The sequence below is a fragment of the Mauremys mutica genome, chromosome 4, assembly GCF_020497125.1.
Source record: "Mauremys mutica isolate MM-2020 ecotype Southern chromosome 4, ASM2049712v1, whole genome shotgun sequence".
NCBI lineage: Eukaryota > Metazoa > Chordata > Testudines > Geoemydidae > Mauremys > Mauremys mutica.
The window spans coordinates 114,127,037-114,152,003 of NC_059075.1; the positions used below are offsets into that span (position 1 = coordinate 114,127,037).

General features: G+C 44.9%; 1 protein-coding gene across 1 annotated transcript in view; it reads left to right on the plus strand.

Annotated features, from left to right (window-relative positions):
* The window catches only part of PPP6R3 (protein phosphatase 6 regulatory subunit 3), a 136,742-nt gene that overhangs the window by 3,336 nt on the left and 108,439 nt on the right, over positions 1-24,967 (plus strand). The window contains exon 4 of the mRNA XM_045013936.1: positions 3,056-3,110. The gene's annotated coding sequence lies outside the window, so the exon portion shown is untranslated. The remainder of the gene's footprint in view (positions 1-3,055; positions 3,111-24,967) is intronic.

Genomic DNA, 24,967 nt, shown 5'->3' on the forward strand with positions numbered 1-24,967 from the left:
CTCTTCACCTTCATTTTCCTGTTTGTTCGTAATCTGGAAAGGAAAAACAAGCTTTCCTGCTTTTTCAGGTCCCTAACGATTTCTCAATTTGGAATGAATTAGTCCAAAGGAAGAAAATATTCTTCCTACACCCACAGAAGAAGCTACTGCTGTTAGAAGTGAAATCATCACTTCAACAGTCTCTGAATCCAAGTGATTAAGTGACTTCCACCAGTTCACTGGGGTGACTTTCTTTTAAACATCATCAGCAAACATATATTTCCTGAACGGTTCTTATTCCCAAACTGGGTCTCTTTTGTGGCCTGCTGCCATTATAGGTTTTCCCTTCTAGTGAGAGAATGGTATAGTAGATCTCAAATCAATGAAGGCTACACTCGGAGACCTCAAGACTTCTGGAATATGTCGCTCAAACAGTTTCACTTTTGTTTCTACTCCCTGTCCCTCCCTTCTCACATTTATCTCCAGAGTTCTTCTCTTTCTCCAGATCTAGTCCGCCCCAACAATCATTGAACTTTTTGAAACTTTGCACTTTTAGAGAGAGGTAAGGGATTGACTCTGTATACACAAATTTGCAGAGGGACAATAGGATTTGAGTCTGTTATTTCTCACCTCTATATATTATTTATTTGAACATTTTTGCTGTTAACAGCATGTTATCTCTGGAGTCACAAATCCACAGTTTGAGTACTGCAAAACTAAGCATCTCTGATGGTATCTTCTAGACAAGGGGTAGGCAACCTATGGCACGCGTGCTGAAGGCGGCACGCAAGCTGATTTTCAGTGGCACTCACACTGCCTGGGTCCTGGCCGCTGGTCCAGGGGGCTCTGCATTTTAATTTAATTTTAAATGAAGCTTCTTACACATTTTAAAAACTTTATTTGCTTTACATACAACAATAGTTTAGTTATATATTATAAACTTATAGAAAGAGACTTTCTAAAAAAGTTAAAATGTGTTACTGGCACATGAATCCTTTAAATTAGAGGTTGCCGACCCCTGTTCTAGACTGAGCACGGAGTCCCCTTCGGTAGATAGAAAGATTAACCAAAATAATCTATACAGAAGCTCCTGGAACCCCATAAGATTGGGTCTCTAATCCATGAACTGTTGAAACTCATTTACAAAACTTTTCTTAAACATTACATGAATATATTCTCATATGATAGAATTAGAATTTATAATCCCCATTCCATGATGAGACATTATAACTCAAAGATATATCTTAATTAAAACTATCTTTAGATAGCTTTTTTCCTCAAAAAGCATTTTATCAAAAAAAATTGATTTAAATAAAAGAAATCGGATTCTTTATTTTATTTAAAAAAGTAATTGTTTTTCATCTACCCTATGAATAATGACTCTTGTGCTACCAGGGTGGTTAAAATCACTTTTGCTTGTAATACTACAGTAAAATTTTATTTTAGCTAAAAATGACAGTCACTGTAGAGTTTAGGTTACAGAGATCCTTAAACTACAGGAAAACATCCAGTTAAGCTAAAACATGTGAGATCAGGAATTTGGTGAAAGAGCTTTTTAGTCTCAAATGCTAATGTATTTAGGAAGACTAGTTAGAACTGAGCATGCATAATGTATTGTAGTTTATGTGCAAACATGTTAGGTTTAAGCATAAATTAAGGCTAGCATATGTTATACTGTAATTTAGGCTATCATTCATAAATTCAGTGCAAGACAAATTGAACACTTGGCAGATTATTTTCTGAAGTGTAACTAGACATGTTAATCTTTTTTTTTTTTTTTTTTTTTGAGAACTGAGAACGTTATCTGAAAACTGTACAGCGCTTAAAATGACCTCCAAAGGAGAAAAACAGCTTCTAGAGGCCTGGGCTCATTCAGAACATTTTCTGCTTATGTTTTATACTAAAAATGATGCTTTGTTGGAAGGCCGTGTGGTGACTAGAGAAGGACTCCAGTAACATCTCAAAACACTGAAACCTGAGCAACTGAAAAGAGAAGGGATTGTCCCTTTAGTCTAACCATTTAAAATGCTTTGGTCATTAAAGTCAGAAATGTTAAACCAAATTAATGCTTTGGCAAGATGATTTCTTTGTTAAAGGTTCAACATTTTTACCTCTTCAATTAATTTGAGAGCTCACAATATACAATGAGTAACTGGCTCAAACTCAACCTGTAAAACATTGAAATGTTAATCATAATTGGGAAATGCTTTGAAGAACTACCTGGGTCACTCTTTCCCTAATTGAATCTGCCCTCTTTCATCAAAGTGGTGAAAAGCATTGGGGCCCTGTTTAACTCTGCAGTTAGCCTAGAGTACTGGGTAGCATCAGTTCTGAAAAACATCATCTTCTAACTCCATCTTTCCAGGAAACTTTACTATTCTTCCTAGATGAGGATTGGGCCATATGCAGATTGAATCCACTCTGTATCTGGAAGGGAAGGTGGAAGAAATAAAAGCAGCAGTATGCAGGAGCCCATCGCTTTAATTGGATGGGCTTCCTTAATGTATCCCCTGTGACCTGTTTTCTTCACTTGCTACTAGTCTGCTTCTGATCTTTAAGGCCATCAGTAGATCAGGATCCAGGTCCATCAGTAGTTCTATCTTCATCTGCGATTCTCTTCTCTCCTCTTTCCCCCCACCCCCCAGATTAGTGTGCTCCTCTGGAACAATGTGATTTGCAAAACCTAGGATAAAGTGTATGAAAGCCAGAGATAAATTGTTCTTGAATGTTAGGCTGTGGAATGAGCTTTCAGCGGAGGCCAGACTTATCTAGTCAGACCACCGTAAGGGCATGATGGAAAGCTTTGTCAGAAGGATGGTTTTTCCACAATCACAAGATTAGTAGGGGAAAGGAACAAAGGAAACCCCACTTGTAACCCAAACAGAGCCTCCTTTAGCAAGGGATGGAGAAAACAGAAGACTCTTGAAATCACTCAGTAATCTTGCTTGATATTCCTGTTATTTCTAATGTGAGAGAACCGTTCAGACCTCTCTACATCAAAAAGAACCTTAAAGTATACAAGCACAATTTTTAAGTGGTCTGCAGATCATATTTAAAATAGAAATTTTTGTTGCAGATATGAATGTCCTCTCTGCCCCTGCCAGGAAAGCCATAGGGTACCTAACACTCAGGTAGGTTCAGGCTTTTACTATCATGGTCCAGAACAGAACTCCTGGAGGAATAAAGTTGCAATGGGCTGGGAAGTTTGCTGTCAGAGAGCAGGGCAATGAAGTAGAATGTATTGGTGAGCATGTTGTTCTACTGTCTTGGTTGTTGATGGCGGGGGGAGGGGTGCTGGTCTCTGTCCATGACAGTTTGCCGTTTAACTCTGGTGTATTTCATGTTGGATTGAAGAAATTGTTGGTTCTCATAAATTACCAGGTCTTGTTGCCTTGCTTTCTAGTATATTTCTGAAAGCACATTCAAAATTGATAGGCTTCTGCTGTGGCTTGAAAGCAGATTTGAAAATATACCTGTCTGGAAGGATGAGTTCCTAACCTGTCAGCCTCCCTGTCTCTTTAAATTGCCTTCCCATCTGTTCCTCAGTCTTTCCCCTGCCTCTTCCTTTTGAATGCAAAAACTAATGCTGCGAGTGCTGTCTGAATTGCGCTGTTGCACACTAGCGATAGCAGGAAGAGGTTTACTCAATGGAAGGGAGATACAGTAAAAGCTGTGTTATCTGGCACTTTACCAACCAGAAAGCGCTAAAACCGGCATTTCTCATCTTCAGTAGGGTTGCCATATGTCCAGTTTTTGACTGGAACACCTGGTCAAAAAGGGACTCTGGTGGCTCCGGTCAGCACTACTGACTGGGCTATTAAAAGTCCAGTTGGCATGGGACCAGCAGGCTCCCTACCTGGCTCCACGTGGCTCCCTGGAAGCGGTTACATGTCCCTGATGCTCCTAGGCAGAGGAACAGCCACAGGGGCTCCGTGTGCTGCCACTGCCCCAAGCTCTGGCTCCGCAGCTAACATTGGCTGGAAACCACGGCCAATGGGAGCTGTGGGGGCAGCGCCTGTGGGCGGAGGCACTGCACGGAGACGCCTGGCAGCACTTCTGCCTAGGAGTAGAAGGGACATGTTGCCGTTTGCGGGGAGCTGCCTGAGGTGAGCATCCCCTGGATCTAGCACCCTGAAGGCCCTTCCGTGCCCTGAGCCACATCCTGCCCCCAAACTCCCTCCCATAGCCCGTGCACCACACCCCAGCCTGCATCTCCACCCCAAGCCTCCTTCCGCACCCAAACTACCTCCCTTTAAGTTAACCATAATTTTCGACTTACCAGCACCCCACATTCCCCCAGTATGCAGGATAACAAAGCTTTTACTGTACTTGGGAAATATGAGGCTGAAAAAGACCTAGGGATGAAACTGGACAAAACTAAGGAGTTGCAGTGCAATCTGTTGGCAAAATGGCAGTGCTATTTTGAGTACATTCAGCGGTACCAAAATGCAGACAAGTCAGCACCAAGGAGATTGAAATTCTTCATCTGAGGGCAGTTCAGTACTAGAAAACTATGTTAAACAGTTATTAAGGAGAGAGAAACAATCCTCATTGATTTAATTAGTTTCTCTAGATCAGGGGTCTCAAACTCAAATCAGCATGAGGGCCACATGAGGACTAGTACATTGGCCCAAGGGCCGCGTCACTGAAACCTTTTCATACGATACAAAAGTATAGTAAAAAATGAAAGAGTATATAATATGCTATTAAAAGTCAATGTATTACCTTTTTAAAACTGTAATGCGAAGAGGGGTTTTAATAAAATATAAACACCTGTAACTATTCCTTATGTGGTCAGTAACATTGATGATGATCTACACTAACAGTCTATCAACATAGCTGTAATGGCAGGAACTTTTTAAAGTAACTATTGATACAAAATACGTTGCCACTTTTAACGAACATTCTTCCCAGCTACTCACAGCAAAGAATCATACATGCTGAACTTCATATTTCAGACTGCTCGTCTAGTTCATGAGGCCCCACCCCTGCCCCGCCTCTTCCCACCCCTTCCCTGCCCCTCTTCCAAGCCCTTCCCCAAATCCCCGCCCCAGCCCTGCCTCTTCTCCGCCTCCCCTGAGCGCACCATGTCTCTGCTCCTCCTCCCTCCCCCCTGGAAAGTTCTAAGTGCCGCCAAACAGCTGTTTGGCATCGGGAAGTGCTGGGAGGTTGGCGGAGGAGCAGGGTGCGGCATGCTCGGGGGGCGGGAGGAAGGGGTGTGAGGGGGAAGGGAACCTTGGCTGCCGGTGGAGTTGGCGCATATGGCGGGCTGCATGCGGCCTGCAGGCTGTGTGTTTGAGACCTTTAGAGTTTAAAAATGTAAATTGGCAAAATGACTGTAATCTATGAAAACTTGAAGTGTGTTAGCACTAAAGAATGAGAAGACTTATTTAAGATGGTCCAAGGGGAAATAAAACAGACTAAGATGTAATGAAAATATATCCTAATGTCAGGAAGAATTTGCTAATGGTAAGGTTTACTGAAGTGGGGATTACTCTCCAAAGAAAGTATTAGAAACACTGTTGCTTGAGTCAGTTAAAATTAGACTTTCCAAAGCACTTGGACAGTATCTAAAACAATCATGTATTAGCAGGAAGATGTAATAGATGACCTAATGATCTTTGATTTGTCATGATTCTGATTTTTATGGACAGTGGTACTCTGCATGACCGCAGTGCAGTGGTGTTTATTGTGACTGCTGTAAGTTTCCTTTGTTGTGACCAAGAATATTCTGAAATAGTTAATTGTTTTTTGAAGAACAAGCAATTATTGAGTTTGGGGTAGTAAAAGTGATGATAGTAAGGACCAGTTGGCTGTATGCTGTGGAAAATCCTATTGGGTTGAAGGACTGGACTTCTGTAACACTCTCAGCTTAATTAATAAAGGAAAGTGTCCTAAGGCAGTCTTGTAGAACCTGGCTGTCTTTTCTCGTATCAGAATATAGCAATTTATGTGCTGTTAGGCTTCAGAACCTTTACCTTTTCCTACATTTGTTCTATTTGAGTTAGTAACTCTGTGTATTCAGAGAAGTCTCTAGATCCATGAACTGTTGGAACTCAAAACTTTTCTTAAACATTACATGAATATATTCTCATATGATAGAATTAGAATTTATAATTCCCATTCCATGATGAGACATTATAACTCAAAGATATATCTTAGAAGAATTTGCTAATGGTAAGGTTTACTGATCTTCCTCCTTTTTGTAGGGTACTAATACAGTATCCCATCTCTGGTCCTCACATACTGCTTTTTCAGCGATATGTAAAACATCCATGAGGTAACAAAACTCCAGAGGTATGAAGGAGCAAGTTTTCCTTTGAGTTCAATTGAATTTCCTGCATAGAGTTTGGCATACATTTCATTATTCCTAAAAAGTTGGATACAGATCTATACAGATGGATACTTTGCAACTTATGAATTAGTACTAGATCAGCTGTTCCATTTTTGAACACCTTGGGGCTGACCTGGAGCTTTTAAAGTTTTATTAGTCCTTATGAAATTTGTGATTATGTTGCAATTTAAATATCTTCAAAATGAAGGGCCTCTTTTTTTCTTTAAATATATTAGGTGGGTAGATTTTAAATAAAAAATTGAAATCCCCTCCCCGCCACCCCCCCAGTTGTGGCTTGAATCAGCAATCAGGAAGCATTGATTTAAATTTATTTTAATCTTGTTTTGCAATAGGACTTTTTAGTTATTTTCTTTGATTGGTAACCATTAAAGCTTGTTGATTTGCATCTAAATACAGCCGTTACTGTTAAATTGGTACTTTATGTTAACCAGGAGGATACACTGTATACACTCTTATTTGAGCAATTCTATATAGCTCAACATACATTTATTCGGATTCTTAATCTTCACATTATGTTAGCACATGGTGAAATACACGTTTCTTATTTACTAATTTTTTTGACTTGTCACGCTGCATTTGGATGGAAACTGGAATTCAATTGAAAATGCCCAAACAGCATGTTCAAACTTTTAGTTAAATAATATGTAAAATTAAGGTAGTTTTATGTATCCAGCATATTTAACTGACTTATTAAATAAAAGTATTATCTGTAGTTAGTGCATTGAACTGATTATTTCTAGTAACTGCATCCTTCAAGATTTTAGAACTAGTAGACCTTGTTCTCTGTCACCATTTTTATTCATAGATTGGAACAGGAAAGCATTCCTGCATTTTCAACTTTGAATGAACTAGTCACTGAACTGAATCATTGAATAAACAAATGAAGAATATATTCTCTCTTTACCTGCAGAAGATGTTACTGCTGTGAAAAGTTGGATTAGCGCTTCAAAAAACTCTGGTTCCAGGTGCTTAGTCAGTGACTTCCATTGGTTTAGGGCTTGGCTTTCTTTACAATTTAAGCAGTATACATTTACTCAACATGTACTGTTTTTAAATATTTTTCATTTTATTTTAATTTACATTATTTTAATAGCTTATAGTAATCTTATGCCTTAATATAGGTTGTAATAATTTCATATTTAGGTTTATTTTTAAAAAAAATTAAATAATTTTTTAAAAATACTTATTTCAGGGTGGATAAAAATTATGTTGCATGCAATTGGGTTTAAGTAAAAACTTAATAGGAACACCTCTCTCCCACCTATAACAAAATGAGTCACATTGTACCTTATGACTCTACAGAAGGGGATGGGGGAGAATACAGTACCTTCCAATCCCAAGTAAATAATGCATGTTACACATCTGAAGAGACTGTTGATCTTAAGTCACTGTACTAGTATCAGCTGGCCAAATGTCACTATACCAGTATAAGACAATTACCGTAAAAATAGCACAACTTCCCCTAGTGTGTTGTCCCAGTATAAAAGTTCTTATACCACTATAGTTTTCCCATAAGGGAAGAGGAATAAGCTATACTAGTATTAAAGCACCTTTATAGTGGTATAACCTGGTCCACACTGGGGGATGTACTGATACAACTATTTTAGTTAGGGGTATGCTTTTTTTAACCAAAATATTTATACCAGTACCAAAACTTAGTTAAATTGCTGCATTGCAGTTTTAAATCTTATGGTCTAAGAAGGATCTCTTTAATATTCTTATGCATTTCTCAGCTTTATTAGGTTTCTCACTGCTGTACTGCTTTAAAATTTAATTGTCCAGTTAACTTGGAATCTTTGTCTTGGACTATAATTCACTTGTATTAATGGCTTGACAAGCTTGTTGGATATCCATCTACATGTGTTCAGAAGCAAATGCCTCAGAAAAATAGTAGGTATTTAATGGAAAGAGTTTATAACAAATGCCAAGATTCGTCAATGTTCAACGTATCTCTAAAATTATCAGGAAACATGGACATATCTGGGACATGTTAAAATAAAGCCAGACCATCTGCTATGGCAGGCATCCCATTGGGAAACTATAAGATTATGTCAAAGAAGCTGACCAAAATAATCTCTTCATTGACAAACTTAAGCTCCATGAGTTTTCCCTTTAACATTGAGGTTGTGCAAAGAGCAGCCTAGGATAGATAGGGATGGCACAGAATTGTTTGTGCCCTAAGAAACACTAGATAGTGTGGGAAGGGTTCAGATTAGATTACGTTTCTAACCCAAGAGCAGATACTAGATGTCTGCTGAATTCTGGGGCATCCATCTAGGTGAGAAGACAGCATGCCTCCTCCAGCTGCTAGAAGTGTCTGCAGGCGTGCATGCACGTGTGCTGGGCTTCTCACTGTGGTGCTATGTTTGTACTCTACAGAGGAGCTCCTGTCTTTCAGGTTAGCTTTAGTTAGTGTATGTCAGAAATTGGAGTCCTGTCAGTTTCTGCGAAGTGACAAATCTTCTATTGATTCCTTCTGCAGCTGCTTTTTTGTGTCATCCTCTCCTGAAGTTCCTTCCTGGATGCTGGGAGGGGAGCTCCCTTTACTTCCTGTAATCTTTCTCCAACAAATGACTGAATTATCAGCGTCTAGCCCTGCTTCCTATGGGAAGCAGCAGCAGAAATCATACTAATTCTAGGTAGTCTCACTCTACAGTCAGCTTCATTCTTGCTGTCAGCCATAGCAAGCAGTAGCATGATTGTCCTTCACCACATGTAGAGCATGAAGTGTTATGGGGACCTGATCTTGGTAGGTGCCTCAGGGGGCTGCTGCATTAAATAAGAACTGTCTAGTAAGCTTATTGCTGGTGGTTAAGATTTGTCTGCTTCTGAGTAAAAGAAGGTGGTCAAGAAACTTGGCATGAGAATAAATGCATATGTTTCCTGAACCATGGTATAAAACTACTCTTAAGCTGTACTTTTGCTTGGCTCAGCCTATACCAGTTACTTCATTGTTTCCATTGTAATTAATGTATTTCAAGGTAGGAAACAGAGGAAGAAGCGAAAAACAAAATTTAGCTGAGGATTATGAGGGGTACTGTATAAAGCTACTGCCTTTTTGGGAGAGCTGCATTAATTGGTTTGGCTCTACCATTTTAGTAGGATCATTAAACTCATGGCAATAATAGTAATATTTAGCACTTAGGTTTTCTTCAGGGTCTCTCAAATGTCAACTAAGTAAAACTTTACAGCTTCCCCTGCCATCTGGAGCCCTTCCTGTCTCCTTATATATGGTGGTATGAGAATCCTTTGAGTGAGGAAGGCAGTTTATCCAAGACTGTAAAAGCTACGTTGTTGCAAGTATAGAGCTTTGACTGTCCTTGCAGGAACAAGACAAAATTCTAGAGTCCTTATTTATATACCTACATCTTTTTGTCTTGTAACATCAGTGCCATACAATCAGCGATGGAATTTGCCTTTTTACTCTGTCCATATAAACATTTGATAACTTTTATTTCTCTGTGGCTGTGGCACAGCTTGGTTCTGAGCTGCCTATTACTCTCTCGTAGAAGGCATAAATGTTATCTTTTTTGTTCTCCATTATACTCCAGACTGTAATAATCTCCTTTTGTAGTGACAAGTTTCAGTTCCTTGTTTTGAAGAGAAGGTGATTCCCCATACTTCCTATTGGCTGGGAGAGATTTAATGTTTTACTAATCTACAAAGCAAGTTGTTGTCTTCCCCACCTAAAGTTTTTCTTTATATTGTCTACCGTGGATTATGCCAATGATTAGTGAAGTGCACTCATGCTTTGGGATAGAAAATGCCATTGTTTACCACTACCAGGAATACACTGAGAGGTAAAAAATACTTCCTTCTCTTCCCTCCCCCACAGTTTGGGGATCTGATGGATAATCAACTGAACATGAGCTCCCACTACTTCACTGTAACCAGAAGGAGTAATGTGATCCAGATCCATAAACGGGAATCTCAAGTAGGAGTAGAAGTTATTTTACCTTTGTATTTGACACTGGGCAGCCACTGCCAGAATACTTCATCCAGTTCTAATGTCCACAATTCCAGAAGGATGTTGATAATTGGAGAGCTTTAGAGAAGAGCCATGAAAATGATTAAAGGATTAGAAAACTTGTCTATAGTGATAGAGGGAAGGAATTCAATTTACTTAGCTTAACAGAGACAAAGTTTAGGGGTGACTTGATCAGTCTGTAAGTACCTGCATGGGGAACAATCATGGGGACTGGACGGGACCTCAGGAGGTCATCTAGTCCAGTCCCCTGCACTCATGGCAGGACTAACTATTATCTAGACCATACCTGACAGGTGTTTGTCTAACCTGCTCTAAAAGATCTCCAATGAAGAAGATTCCACAACCTCCCTAGGCAGTTTATTCCCGGGAGATTGTGGAATATCCCCTCTCGGTCTTCTCTTCTCCAGACTAAACAAACCCAATTTTTTCAGTCTTCCCTCATAGGTCATGTTTTCTAGACCTTTAATCATTTTTGTTGTTCTGCTCTAGACTTTCTTCAATTTGTCCACATATTTCCTGAAATGTGGTGACCAGAACTGGACACCATACTCCAGTTGAGGCTGTATCCACGTGGAGTAGAACAGAAGAATTGCTTCCTGTGTCTTGCTTACAACACTCCTGCAAATACATCCCAGAACATGTTTGTCTTTTTTGTAACATTGTTACACTGACTCATATTTAGCTTGTGAGCCACTATGACCCTCCAATCCATTTCTGCAGTACTACTTCCTAGGCAGTCACTTCCTATTTTGTATGTGTGCAACTGATTGTTCTTTCCTAAGTAGAGTACTTTGCATTTGTCATTCAATTTCATCCTATTTTCTTCAGATCATTTCTCCAGTTTGTCCATATTTAGAATATTAATGCTATCCTCCAAAGCACTTGCAACTCCTCCCAGAGTGGTGGTATCCACAGACTTTATAAGTGTGCCTTCTATGCTGTTATCTAAATCATTGATGAAAATGTTTAACAGAACCAAACCCAGAACTGATCCCTGTAGGACCCCACTTGATATGCCCTTCCAACATGACTGTGAACCACTGATAACTAGTCTCTGGGAACAGTTTTCCAACTGATTAGGCACCTGTCTTATAGTAGCTCCATCTAGGTTGTATTTCCCTAGTTTGTTTATGAAGTTGAGACCGTATCAGAAGCCTTACTAAAGTCAAGATATACCACATCTACCACTTCCTCCCTATCCACAAAGCTTGTTATCCTGTCAAAGAAAGCTTTTAGATTGGTTTGATACATCCATGCTGACTGTTACTTATCACCTTATTATATTCTAGTTTTCAAACTGATTGCTTAATTATTTGAAGTTAAGCTGACTGGTCTGTAGTTCCCCGGTTTGTCCTTATTTCCCTTTTTATAGATTGGCGGTATATTTTCCCTTTTCCAGTCATTTGGAATGTCCCTGGTCTTCCACGACTTTTCATAGATAATGGCTAATGGCTCAGATATCTCCTCAGTTGGCTCCTTGAGTATTCTAGGATGCATTTCATCAGGCCCTGGTGACTTGAAGACATCTAACATGTCTAAGTAATTAACTCGTTCTTTCCCTATTTTAGCGTCTGATCCTAATTCATTTTCACTGGCATTCACTATGTTAGACATCCAATTGGCTAGTAACCTTTTTGGTGAAAACTGAAAGTCATTTAGCACTTCTGCCATTTTCACATTTTCTGTTGTTGTGCTCTCTTTCTCTCTCTCTCTCTCTCTCTCCCTCCCCCTTGAGTAACAGTCTCACCTGGCCTTGGTCTTCCTCTTGCTTCTAATGTATTTGTAGAATGTTTACTTGTTACCCTTTTTGTCTGTAGCTAGTTCAATGTCATTTTGTGCCTCGGCCTTTTGCATTTTGACTAGTTTGTTTATATTCATCCTTTGTAATTTGACCTAGTTTCTGCTTTTGGTTTGACTCTCTTGAGTTTCAAATCATTGAAGATCTCCTGGTTAAGTCAGGATGGTCTCTTGCCATACTTCCTGTCTTTCCTATGAAGCGGGATAGTTTGCTCTTGTGCCCGTAATAATGTGTCTCTGAAAAACTGCCAACTCTTGACTGTTTTTTCCCCTTACACTTGCTTCCCATGGGATCTTACCTACCAACTTATATATGATTGGATCTTCAATCTAGCAGAGAAGAGTATAACGCAGTGCAGTGGCTGGAAGTTTGACAAATTCAGACTGGAAATAAGGGAGTAAACTTTTAACAGTGAGAGTAATTAACCACTGGAAAAACTTGCCAAGGGCTGAAGTGGATTCTCAGTGACTGGCAATTTTTTAAAAACAAGGTGTTCTCTTTTTTTAAATTAAAGATGTGCTCTAATTCCAACAGGAAATTATTCCAGGGAAGTTCTGCATCCTGCTTTGTACAGGAGGTCTCAGTAGACGATCACAACAGTCTCTATTGGCCTTGGAATCTGTTAAATATTTTCAGCAAGAAACTTGCCACAGCTAGTTATGGGATTTATACTATCAGTGTCTGCATAACTTGAGTTTAAAAGCAAACAGCTCCATAGTTCTCGGTTATAAGGATAATATCCAAATATAAACAATGAGGTCTGAGACTTGGGTCACTTCAGACAACTCCCGTGTTTTTGACAGCTCAAAGTTTCACACCACTGCTTTAAAAAAAATCTAACAAGACTGATCAATTTTATTGTTGCTATTTAGAGCTGGTGACAGAAAGCAAAAATCAAGACTGATCACTTTTGTGCTGCTGCTCTGGGAAAACTGAACAGCAGCAAAAGTGAGCATTTTACAGAGGCAAGTTGTACTCGACAAATATTTGTCAGCATAGCTATCTTGGTCAGGATTGTGGAAGGATCACGTCACTAACTGATATAACTATGCCAGTGAAATCCCTGTGTAGATGCAGCTTACACTGGCAAGAATCCTTTTGAGAGTAGAGCGTATGAGGTTTGTGGAGGTGGCTAACTATGCCAGCAAAAACTCCTTTTGCTGCAGCTGCATTAGGGGTCATTGCTGGCATAGCTATACAAGCAAAGACTTTGTAGTGTATGCTAGCCCTCGTGGATAACAAAGCAAAATTGCTGAGGGAATAGTAGAAAAGAGATACAAAGCTTCCCCTTCCTGCAGCTATAGGAAGAGTTTCAAACCTTTAAGCCAAAGTCTGATACAAAAGAGTGAACTCCTGAACAAATCCTAAAAACAGACTCTTGGTAGAAATCCTAGTAACCTGCCCCATTGTTGGCAGCTTGTGACAATGGAGTTTTGGGCCCATTCAGTAGGCTATGGCTATTAGCTCTTGCTGGGGACACTCCCTGTGGTGGTTCTATTTATGGGTTTCTAGGTGTCTCGTGAATTTTGTAAATGATACATAGGGCTTGTCTACCCTACCATTTAAGTCGATGTAACTTGTCACTCGGGTGTGAAAATCCACCCCTCCGAGCGACGTAAGTTACATTTACTTAAAAGTGGTGTCCCACCAGCATAGCTTCTGCCTATTGTTGAGGTATAGTAATTATGCCGACAGAAGAGTGCTGTCCTGTCAGCATAGTGCGTCTTCACCAGATGTGCTACAGCAGTGCAGCTGCACTGAAGTGGCGTGATAGTGTAGACTTGCCCATAGTGTATGGTTAACTCTGTCACCAATGGCTCTAACTACAGTTAGTGGTGTGCCAACCTTACTAGATGGCTATGAGCCATACATTTTTAAAACCAATGTAAATGGTGTAGGGAAAGAATAGTTAATATTTCCTAAACTTCTCGGGGGGGAATCAATTCTGTGAAAGCTTTGAATTCTGCTACTGGCAGCCATCTGCCTAGAAAGCATTTGCTTTTAAAGACAGTCGACTCACAAGGCCCATGACTTGAAATTGATAAAACAAATCAGAGTTTTAAACGGTCTACTCAATATACCGCACAGGTTTTCCTTTAAAGCTGCAACCCTCTTCCAAAACCTGGACTAGTCAGGTGGCTTGGAAGTACCAGTGTGATACCCAGTGACTATTCCTCTTACTTTTGAGCTGGTAATAATCTCATGTGATCTAGGAGTAACACCACCTCTTTCTGAAGGCGGTTCAGTCCTGTTTCCAGTGACTGAAGAATGCTGACTACAAGTAAGGTGGAAAGACTGTAGGGAGGGGCATAAGATAGGGTTAGAAAGCCCTGTCTTGATGAGGCTTGTGAGGAGTTGTAGGTCACTAGGACTAGTTAAGGTGAATCTTCCCGTGGCTTTTTGGAGGACATAGTGGCCCTAACTTAAAAAGAGAAACTCCTAGGTTCTGTCTTGTGAATGGCTTGTGTTCACTGAGCCTATATGAAAATTGTTGCTCCAATGATTCCTTCAGAATGGTTTTCTTCTGGAAACTTTGTACTGTGTACAAAGGGATGTATGTGCATACTATTTATTAGCAAGTGGAATTTTTTGTGAACCAAAGTGTAACTTCATTATAAAGATATTGAATGTTTAAACAATGACAGATCCATTTTGCTGTAACATCCAAACTAAACTACTCCAGGATTTGTGAGCAAAATTCTGCCATCTGTAGCAGGATGTTCAGTACATCTTACCATCTGCCATTGTGCTATAATCTTAAACTGTAGCACACAAACACTATTTGATAGAGGAACAGAAGGGAATGAGGATCCTTTTAAATGAAACTCTTGCAAAGTCCTGTTTGTAGACCACTAACTTGTGGAATAGTACTTTAGACTATATATACACATACATACACACATACACTCTTTAAAAACACTATATATATATATATATACTTTTTTGTATATTCATGGAACCTGTTTTCTCTTCTAGAGATAGTAGGCATTATTTAATAACCTGCCTGTTTGGATTGGGTCTCAAGTATAGCTTTGTGTGGGTTGTAATGTTCATATTGATTCAGACTGCTGTAAGAAGTCTCTGTATATCAGGCAGTCAGCAGATTATCAGATCTCCTGGGGGATGATGTGCTGTCTTAAATATCCGTTAATTGCATATATAGATTTGTATCCCAAAAAGGGGTGTGTGCTTAACTTCAGAGATGTGATCAGACTGTTTCCACCTAGGGAAACACTTTCTAATACCCCAACAGTACTGTCCCCCAACCATTATTCCGGAGACCCCCACGTACAGGCTTGTGAAACTGTACCTCTGATATCCGCGAACTTGGTAAAGGGTTTAATTCTTCTTTGAGTGTTTGCTCATATGATTCCAATTAGATGTGTGCGTGCCACGTGCACGATCGTCGGAAGAGTTTTACCCTAGCAACACTCGGTGGGTCGGTTGAGGCGCCTCCTGGAGTGGTGCCTTTACGGCGCCGGATATATACCCCAACTGACCCAGCGCTCCTTCAGTTCTTTCTTACTGCCCGTGATGGTTGTTGGAGCTGTGGAGCGTGGCTTAGCTGATATCCACTCCCCTAGCTTCTAGCTCGTTTATAGTTGTAAATAGTTTTTAAAGAGTAGTTGTTACTAGCTTTCTAGTGTAGTTAATAGTTGTTGTTGTTGTTAGGTAAATGGAGGTAAAGGGCTTCTCCCCTTTCCTCCCTCCCGGTACCCGGGCTCATGCCTAAGGGCTTGGCTACACTTACAAGTTGCAGCGCTGGTGGAGGCTTTCCAGCGCTGCAACAACACCCCGTCCACACTTGCAGGGCACAACCAGCGCTGCAACTCCCTGGTTGCAGCGCTGGCTGAAAACCCATCCCGGCAGGGGTATAAGGAGTGCAGCGCTGGTGATCCAGCGCTGCCCAGCAGGTGTGGACACTCACCAGCGCTTTACCTGTCCTCCAGGGAATAAGTAGTTATCCCAGAATTCCTGTTCAGCCACTCTGCTCATCAGTTTGCACTCTACTGCTCTTGCCTCAGGTGACCCGCCCTGTAAATGCCCCGGGAAATTTAAAAATCTCCTTCCTGTTTACTGCAGCCAGGTGTGGAGTGCAATCAGTTTTAATCAGTTACAGGTGACCATGCCTCCACGCGGCAAACGAGCCCCAGCATGGAGCACTGGTGAATTGCAGGACCTCATCAGTGTTTGGGGTGAGGCATCTGTTCAGGCACAGCTGCGCTCCGGCCGTAGGAATTACGATATCTTTGAGCAGATATCAAGGGCCATGCTGGATCGGGGCCATGATCGGGACGCAGTACAATGCAGGGTGAAAATTAAAGAGCTGCGGAGTGCCTATTACAAAGCCCGAGAGGGGAATCGACGATCCGGAGCTGCTCCCACGACCTGCCGTTTTTACAGGGAGATGGATGAGATACTTGGGGGTGACCCCACTGCCAATCCCAGGATAACGATGGACACTTCTGAGCAGGCTGGGGGACCGGCGGCGGCGGCGGCGGCGGCGGCGGCGGCGGAGGCGTGGGGGGGGGAGGAAACCGCGAGTGAAGCTCCTGGCATGGGGGAAGAAACCGCAGATTCCCTGGAGGCATGCAGCCAGGAGCTCTTCTCAAGCCAGGAGGAAAGCACCCAATCGCAGCAGCCAGCAGTTGCAGAAGGACAAGCAGAGGAGCGTGTTACCGGTAAGCGGCTTTTATTTTCTGGGTGAAATGTTTCTGGAGAGGAGGGGGGGTTATGGATGCATGCATGCCAGCCTCTAGATGTGGAATAGCCCGTTGATGTGGTCTATCACGTCGCGGTAATCTGCCTCAGTTATCTCAGCAAAAGCTTCATCCAGAGCGTGGGCAATATGCCTGCGCAGGTTTATAGGCAGAGCCACTGTGTCCCTTGTCCCAGTGACGGTGACGCGTCCGCGCCACTCTTCTGCCAGTGGTGGGGGGACCATTTCTGAACACAGGCAAGCCGCATAGGGTCCCGGGCGGAATCCACATTGCTCTAAAAGAGCCCCCCGCTGTTCCCTAGTGACTCGCAGTAGGGAAACATCTTCCAGGATTAAGTCCTGTGAAAAATGTTGGGAGACTCTTTAGTGAAGAGATAGGGAGATAAGATCACCCCTGCATCTGCATCTTCATTTCACTCAACCCCTCTAGCACTCCAGATTACCCGAAGCAACCAGCTCCCCTCTTACACCCAAGCCCCACTTCTCCCCATATAAGCACTGCTCACTCACCATGTCGTGGCTTCTGTAGTGTTATGCGTGTGGGTAAAAGAATGCTTAAATAAGAACTCACTCCCTCAGTGTAACAATTCATGTCTGGAGATAGTGGATACAATGCTGCCCGTGTTAAATGTTGTCATTTCTGTTTCTACAGTGACCTTGACTACTGGACTGCCCAGATGTTCAACATCACAGAGGCTTCAAAATTTGAGAAAAAATCCCCGAAAGAGCAAAGAAGACATGCTGAAAACTGTTCTTAATCAGTCTGCTCGAGAGAGTAAGGACTTGAAGGATTGGCGAGAGAAAGAAAGCAGGACACGCAAGAGAAATGCAGTGGCCAAGAGGAAAACCACGGAGCGGCTGCTAAGCATCCTGGAGCGCCAAGCGGAGTCTATAGAGTCACTCGTTGCCATGCAAGCAGAGCACTACCGTGCTACTCCCCCACCCGCCCGTCCTTTGTGCCTTGTGCCCCAATGTCAGCTCAAACCACCTTTCCCCAGCATCCAGGTTCTTACCACCACCAGCTGCCTCCAACACCTGTATGTTCCCCAACCAGCCCTGATACCTACCACCACCCTTACCCTCTGCATTCAACCCCCATCACCATGCAGTATATGAACCCTGAAGTGCAGGATTCATTAAACAGCAATCCAGACAGGGCATATGCAAACTTGTGACTGTACAGTTCACCAACCCACACCCCTGCCCTCTTGTGTTCATGAAATGTTGTGTGTCTGTCTGTCTGTCAAGGAAGTTTTTTTCTTTTCAATAAAACAATTCTTGGCTTTGAAAACAGTCTTTATTATAGCAGATAGTGAAAGATACCTTAGCCCAGTAAAGAAAGAGGCACTACAAATCATATTATTATTATGGATAATAGAATAACAGTGTAAGCAGTGCAATTCACTCCCATGCAAGGCAGCAAACATTATTGTTGGCTTTCAGCCTCAAATTCTTCCCTCAAGGCATCCCTAATCCTTGTAGCCCTGTGCTGGGCCTCTCTATTAGCCCTGCTCTCTGGCTGTGCATATTCAGCCTCCAGGACTTGAACCTCGGTGGTCCATGCCTCACTGAATGTTTCACCCTTCCCTTCACAAATATTATGGAGGGTACAGCAAGCGCATATAACCGCGGGGATGCTGCTTTCCCCCAAGTCTAGCTTCCCATACAAGCAACGCCAGCGGGCTTTTAAACGCCCAAAAGCACACTCCACAGTCATTCTGCACCGGCTCAGCCTGTAGTTGAACCGGTCCTTGCTCCTGTCAAGCTTCCCTGTATAGGGTTTCATGAGCCAAGGCAGTAACGGGTACGCGGGGTCTCCAAGGATCACAGTGGGCATTTCGACATCCCCTACTGTGATCTTCCTGTCTGGGAAAAAAGTCCCTGCCTGCATCTTCCTGAACAGGCCACTGTTCCGAAAGATGCGTGCATCATGCACCTTTCCAGGCCAGCCTGTGTAAATGTCAATGAAACGCCCGCGGTGATCCACAAGCGCCTGGAGAACCATAGAGAAATACCCCTTCCGATTAACGTACTCTGATGCCAGGTGGGGGGGGGCCAGAATAGGAATATGCGTCCCATCTATCGCCCCTCCACAGTTAGGGAAACCCATGTGTGCAAAGCCATCCACAATGTCCTGCACGCTCCCCAGAGTCACGGTCTTTCTTAGCAGGATGCGATTAATTGCCTTGCAAACTTGCATCAAAACGATTCCCACGGTCGACTTTCCCACACCAAACTGGTTCCCGACCGACCGGTAGCTGTCTGGAGTTGCCAGCTTCCAGATTGCAATAGCCACTCGCTTTTCCACCGTCAGGGCAGCTCTCAATCTTGTGTCCTTGCGCCGCAGAGTGGGGGCGAGCTCAGCACACAATCCCATGAAAGTGGCTTTTCTCATACGAAAGTTCTGCAGCCACTGCTCGTCATCCCAGACTTCCATGACGATGTGATCCCACCACTCAGTGCTTGTTTCCCGAGCCCAAAAGCGGCGTTCAACGGTGCTGAGCATTTCCGTAAATGCCGCAAGCACTTTAGTGTCACACGCGGCAGGCAAATCCATATTGATATCGTCGGAATCCTCACTGTCACTTTGGAGCTGAAGGAATAGCTGGACTGCCAAACGTGTTGTGCTGGTGACACTCATCAGCAGAGTCCTCAGCAGATCGGGCTCCATTTGCCACAGAAATCGCGATTCACACAGAGAGTAACAGAAAGACACTCACAATGGCGCCAAACGCTGCTGGAAAGAGTGAATGCTGGGATGTGAAGCGATGCACCACGGGGCGCTGGCAAACAGGAAGCGGAATGACCCGCACACTTCCTTCCCCTTCCCACAATACTCAGCGCCAAAACGGCGCCAAAACGGGACGAGGTGCTCTGTGGGATAGCTGCCCACAATGCACCTCTCAATACAGCGCTGGAAAGTGCTGCAAGTGTGGCCACACTGCAGCGCTGGTAGCTGTCAGTGTGGCCACACTCCAGCGCTGGCCCTTCCACAGCTGCATGACCAGCGCTGTAACTCCCAGCGCTGCAACTTGTAAGTGTAGCCAAGCCCTAAGTCTCCGGGTTTCAAACTGTGCTCAGCCTGCCTTAAGCCTACAGGAGACTCCCATGACTCCTGTTTGAAGTGCCTGGGGGACTCCCATCAATCAGATAAGTGCCGCGTTTGTAAGGCATTCAAGCCTCGACTAAAAAGGAGCGGGACTTTCGCTTGAAGCAGCTTCTTATGGAAGCGGCACTTAGCCCGATGTCCTTGGCTCTGCGTCAAGACCCAGCACTGACCCCATCAGTCTGAAGCATGTCTCTTCACCGGAAGGAATGGCTTCACGTCCCGGCACCGGCACAGATTCCCGGCACCAGACGTCTCTGGCACCTCTACAGCGCAGCACCACTCACTGTCTCCGGGACCCAAGAAGCAGCACAAACAATCTGGTGGTCCTTTGCAGTTGCCGGCACCGCCTGTGCCTCCCTTGGAGCTGCGTCCCGTGCTGGACCGCCCCACAAAGGCTCCAGCTCCGGCACCATTGAGTCCAGTGCATGTAAGCTCACCAGTGCTTACCGTGGTCGAGCTCAGCCTGCCTTCCACCCCGGAGACTTTCTCCACAGCACGCGACCTGATTGCGCTCACTGAACCAAGACCGTCGCAACCTTCGGTTACTGCTGGTATGGGCTGTTCCCTCAAAAGGAAAGCCCTCCATGATGCGCCCTCCGTCGCAGAGTGAGACAGAATGGCACCGATCCTGGTCCCAATCCTGGTCACGGTCCCGATCCAGATGCTGGTCTCGTCCACGGCACTGCTTGCAGTCCCGGCACCGGTCAAACTCGCAGCATTGCTCTGCCTCGTGAAGATCTTCTTCCCAGTATGGTCGGTACTGGTCCAGCTGCTGGCACCGATCCGGCACCGTTCCGCCCATAGATCTTCGTCGAGATCCAGATCTGCCTCCCGGCACCGATATGATCACCGGTCCCGATCCAGGTAGTGGTACCACTTGAGACCACGGCGCCCATCTCCATCTCCGTGGTGCGGCAACGCAAGACAGGGCAACCCAGCATACACGATCGACTCCACCTTGGCCGTCCCATCCCAACTTGAGGTCGTCCCAGGCAGAAAGTGGCTACCATATCCAGGACCAGGATGTGGACGGTGCTAGCCAATGACATGATGAGGGGCAGGATCCTGGTCAGGGACCTCCGCAGTGGTCCTTTTGGACCCTTTGGGCATACCATCAGTTCCAAGGTGTCCCCTGGGGGCTTCTCGCTCTGCCCACTCGGAACCCCGGGTACCAGAGGCCACTGTGAGTCACCCTTCCCCGGGGGGGGGGGGTTCAGAGGCGACTGCCCTGCCCTCAGCTCAGGCCCATGCCCCTAACATGGTGGACCTAGGGCAGCTGGACCCTCCCCAGCAAGACTTGCCCCAGGACCCGTTAGTCCCTGGAGTATTCTCCTTGTCTTTGCCTGACAAGGCGGTGGCAGGTATGTCCTTTGGCCCCCCACCTATAGACCTCCGTGCACACCAAGAGTTGCTTCGCAGGGTGGCACAAAACGTGGTGGAGGTCGAGGATCCGGTAGTGGACGTTCTATCTGCCAATACCCTGACATGTATAGCCTTGCTGTTTATTTGGACCATCCAGGCTAATGCCAATACGATCTGGCAATCTTTGGCCTCTGTTCCTTCCACTGCCAAGGGGGTGGAGAGGAAGTTCTTGGTCCCCTCCAAAGACTACAAATACTTGTATATTCACCCCCAACCATGCTCCCTCATTGTACAGTCCACTAATGAGAGGGAAAGATGTGGCGAACAAGCTCCCGCTCCTAAATCCAAGGACGCTAGATGCCTGGATTTATTCGGGCGCAAGATTTATCCTACTGGCAGCTTACAACTCAGAGTGGCTAACCAGCAGGCCCTCTTGAGTCACTACAATTATAATACCTGGAACTTGATGGGAAAGTTCAAAGAGCTTATTCCTCAGGAGTCCAGGGAGGAGTTCAGGGCCCTACTGGGGGAGGGCAAGAAAGTAGCCAAGACATCTTTGCAGGCCTCAATAGATGCGGCTAGGACTCTAACCTCAGGTGTAGCTATGCGCCGCATCTCGTTAATGCAGGTCTCCGGTCTCCCATGGGATCTCCAGCAGACTATTCAGGACCTGCCCTTTGATGGCCATGGTCTGTTTTTGGACAAGACTGACTCCAGACTGTAGTGGCTGAAGGATAACTGGGCCATCATGCGTTCATTGGGCATGCATACCCCGGTGACACAACGTAGGCCCTTCGGACCCCAACCACAGTGCACCTACCCTAATCCCTGGCCGAGACAGGACTTCTCTAGAAGATGCATCTGGGGTCGTAGGAAGAGACAGTCTAGTCCTCAGATGGGCCAGAACCAGGGCGTGCCCCCCCCCCCCCAACCTGCCTCACTCTGTCAACATCAGATCCAAGTGTTTCTGTACCTCGACGACTGGCTTATTCAGGGTCACTCCAGGAACCAAGTGCAATCTCATGTGCAGTTCACCATGAGCTTGTTCAGACAGCTGGGCCTGCTGTTCAATGTCGAAAAGTCCACTTTGGAGCCGACCCAAAGAATAGACTTCATTGGAGCAGTCCTAGATTCAAGAGTCGCCCGTGCGTGCCTACTGCACGCTTGCTTTCTGGCCATGGCAACTATTATCCATTGCCTCCAAAGCTTCCCGACCTCGACGGCAAAGACATGCCTTGGTCTCCTGGGACACATGTCATCTTGTACCTTTGTGACCAGACACGCCAGATTTCACCTCTGTCCTCTTCTAGCCTGGCTCTCAACCATGTACTACCCAGACTGGGACAATATGGACACAGTGGTCACGGTACCGATGGCAGTCTTAACCTTCTTGATCTGGTGGCTGAACCTCAACTTGGTATGTGAAGGGGTGACATTCCTTGCCCCGCAGCCCTCCCTGGTCCTAACCACGGACACATCTTTGGGTTGGGGCGCTCACTTCGCGGACCTTCGCACACAGGGCCTTTGATGTGCAGGGATCTCTCTTGTGCACCAATGTACGGGAACTGAGAGCAGTATGCCTGGCGTGTCAGGTGTTGCGCAAGCACCTTCAGGGCCGTTGTGTTGTGAAAACTGCAACACAACGGCCATGTTTTACATCAACAAGCAAGGGGGACGCGATCGTGCCCCTCTGTCAGGAAGCCTTTCACCTGTGGGAATTCTGCATAGCCCACTCAATCGACCTGGTGGCGTTTTCTCCCAGGAGTCCAAAACACCTTGGCAGATTGCCTCAGCAGATCCTTTCTGGCTCGCGAGTGGTCGATTCGCCTGGACGTTATCCATTCTGTTTTCCAGAAGTGGGGGTTTCCCCATATAGACCTTTTCGCCTCTCGTGAGAATCGGAAGTGCCAGGTGTTCCGCTCTCTCCAGGGATGCTCCCCAGGTTCCCTATAGGAGGCCTTCCTGATACCATGGAAAGACCGCCTGTACTATGCCTTTCCTCCATTCCCTTTAGTCCACAAGGTCCTTCTCAACTTGCGCAGAGACAGGGCCTGCTTAATCTTGATCACCCCGGTGTGGCCCAGGCAGCATTGATATACCACTCTCCTCGATCTGTCGGTGACCACTCCAATTCCACTTCCGTTGTGGCCGGACCTGATTACTCAGGAACACGGTTGACTTTGTCATCCGGACCTGCAATCCCTCCACCTCACAGCATAGATGCTGCATGGCTAACTCAATCTGAGCTACATTGCTGCTTCTCAGTGCAGCACGTACTTTTGGGTAGCAGAAAGCCATCTACTAGGTCCACGTATTTGGCCAAGTGGAAGCGTTTTTCCTACTGGTGTGCTCTGAGCAATATTGCCCCTCTGGAGGCGCCAGTACCTACCATCTTAGACTATCTCTTGTCCTTGAAACGGCAGGGCCTAGCAGTTTCATCCATCGGAGTACACCTAGCAGCAATTTCGGCCTTCCACCTGGGTGAAAATGGGCGCTTGGTCTTCTCCAATTCAGCATCCGGCCCCTACGTGGGACCTCAACCTGGTCCTATCCAGACTCATGGGTGCCCCGTTTGAGCCGATGGCCAGTTGCTTGCTCCTTTACCTTTCCTGGAAAACAGCTTTCCTTGTTGCTGTCACCTCGGCTAGATGTGTGTCAGAGCTTAGAGCCCTTACATCGGACCGTATATGGTGTTTCATAAGGACAAGGTACAGCTGCGACCACACCCTGCCTTCCTTCCTAAGGTAGTGTCTGCCTTCCATGTCAACCAAGACATCTTCTTCCTGGTCTTCTATCCGAAGACACACGCTTCTCAACAAGAACAAGAGCTGCATTCCCTAGACATTCGCAGTGCCCTTGCCTTTTACATCGAACGAACTAAACCTTTTAGGAGGTCTGCCACAGCTGTTCGTAGCTGTGGGAGGCTGGATGAAGGGCCTCCTGGTCTCCACCCAGTGCATCTTGTCCTGGATCACATCTTGCATCCATGCATGCTATGGCTTGGCTGGTGTGCTAACTACGCACCTTAATGCCCACTCCACTTGGGCTCAAGTTTTGTCCTCCGCCTTCCTGGCTCATGTACCTGTACAGGAGATATGTAGGGCAGCAACCTGGTCATTGGTGTATACCTTTGTTTCCCACTATGCAATTGTCCAGTAGTCAAGGGGTAATGCAGCATTTGGCTCAGCGGTTCTCCACTCTGCGACGTCTCACTCCGACCCCACCGCCTAGGCAAAGCTTGGGAGTCACGTAATTGGAATCGATATGAGCAAGCACTCAAAGAAAAGTTGGTTACTCACCTTTGTAACTGTTGTTCCTCGAGATGTGTTGCTTATATCCATTCCAAACCTGCCTTCCTTCTCCTCTGTCGGAGTAGCTGGCAAGAAGGAACTGAGGGGGCTCTGGGTCGGCTGGGGTATATATTCGGCGCTGTAAAGGCACCACTCCAGGGGGGCGCCTCATCTGATGATCGTGCACGCAGTGCGCGACACCTAATTGGAATGGATATGAGCAACACATCTCGAAGAACAACAGTTACAAAGGTGAGTAACTGTCTTTTACCTTCTCAGCAGGTTATGGAATGGTAGATGAATGTTCTTTTGGCAGATTGAAATCCTGCTGGAGATGTCTACAGATGTGTTCGTATTCCAGTGTTG